The sequence below is a fragment of the Acyrthosiphon pisum genome, chromosome X (assembly GCF_005508785.2).
Source record: "Acyrthosiphon pisum isolate AL4f chromosome X, pea_aphid_22Mar2018_4r6ur, whole genome shotgun sequence".
In the NCBI taxonomy this organism is placed as follows: Eukaryota; Metazoa; Arthropoda; class Insecta; order Hemiptera; family Aphididae; genus Acyrthosiphon; species Acyrthosiphon pisum.
In genome coordinates, this window is record NC_042493.1 from 101,910,697 (window position 1) to 101,912,476 (window position 1,780).

Sequence of the window (1,780 nt, forward strand, 5' to 3'; positions counted from 1 at the left end):
ATATTTATATTGCCTATAGAATTTTAACTTTGAAGACAAATCCATAAGCTACCTGTATATAAGTATTATTTACCTATTCGTAATATTATTCACGTAAACTTTTAAAAGTAAATGTAAAATATTTATCGTTGTTTAATATTTTATTATTAATACATATAGGCATAAATAAATGTATAGTATTATAAATCATACATATTTTTGTATGCAACATTTTCATTCATCGCTGAATCCAACAGCGGAGCCAATACAGATTGGGTGAGCGGGGCCCTTGTGGCCCCGCCTGAGCCCATTGTTTTTAACGAGAGATAAAAATCTAACTCAACTTGCAGTAGCACAGTACCTAGCACAATTAATCTTAAAAAACCTCCTCCTATTTATTATTGAAACTTGTACTATTATAATTTATAGTGACCTGCTAAAACTATAATAATAGGCAAGCACCTGGGCCCTGTAAAAAAAAAATTGCGTATAGGTATGGTTGAATATATCAATAAATACTTTACGGGGTTCTTTTCCCTACATAGATCAGGCACACGCCAAACAAATAAAAAAAGTGGCTGAGTGCATGGTGCTCCGATGTACAGTGGATTACTAATGGGTCAATCAATAATGAATTGTATTAAACTTCTACGAACCCTAACAAAATTGGAGGGGGCCAGCAGCCATGGCCTGCAGGCCGACACTCAGTGTATACTATTCCAAAAATATTTCAAATATTTGAAATAATTTTGTTTAGGAATTTTATAGAGACGATTGAACTACTTATAATGTAAGCTACTACCAACTACTAAATTTTAGAAGGTATAATAATACGAACAACTATTTTATCTATAGGAAGGATTCGATCTGATCTTTGATTTCTACCAAAGTAGCCCTAACTTGCGACTAAAACTTTGTTGTATTGTTAAGTTTTTTTCCTTCTAATTAGTAATGATCAAAATTGATCTTGCGGTCTCGCAAGACTCTTGCAATCTTGCTGCAAGACCAAGACCAAGACCAAGATGGTACTGGTCTAGCAAGACTAAGACCAAGATTAGGGTTGCAAGAACAAGACCAAACCAATACCGAAGCTGCAAGACCAAGACCAAAATAAGACCATCACTGCAAGACTCTTGCAGCCTTGCAATTTTTTTTCCCCCCGAAGTGTACCTATCTAGATTTCATTAACTAATAATTTATAAGGAAAATAATAAGAACTTATTTGTATTGTTATGAAATTTTATCAGTACCTATTCGAGGAAATGGTGAATTATTGAAAAAAAAAGATTAAAAAGATAATGAGAATTAATATTACAAAATAACATAGTTGTTTCATACTAATTAACAATTACTGAAAAATTATTTAATTTTCCCAAAATCGATAATAACGTCGAAAGTTGTCTTGCTAATAGAATATTGTATGTCCATAACACACCTTTACTTCAAATCGATTATACTAATAATTGCTGAAAGTAATTACAGACTACGGTAGGTATCATTTTAATAGGAAGTACGTTTTTATTTTCGTTCACGGCTTGTGTGATTCTTCTGTAATGGACACTGTGTTCTTAAACTAGTGTCTTATACAGTACCTATAGCATTTCATTAGTGTCGTAAACTTGTTGTCTGTTACAGAAATGGTTAATTGCCAATATATTATAATAAAAGAAACTTAAAAATTTAGTACTACTGTACTGGACACTGGTGAATAAAAGATGAATAAAAGTTTAATTATAAATAATAAATATTATCATTATAACAATATAATTATTAAGCAGTTTAATATTTGGAACAAACCATA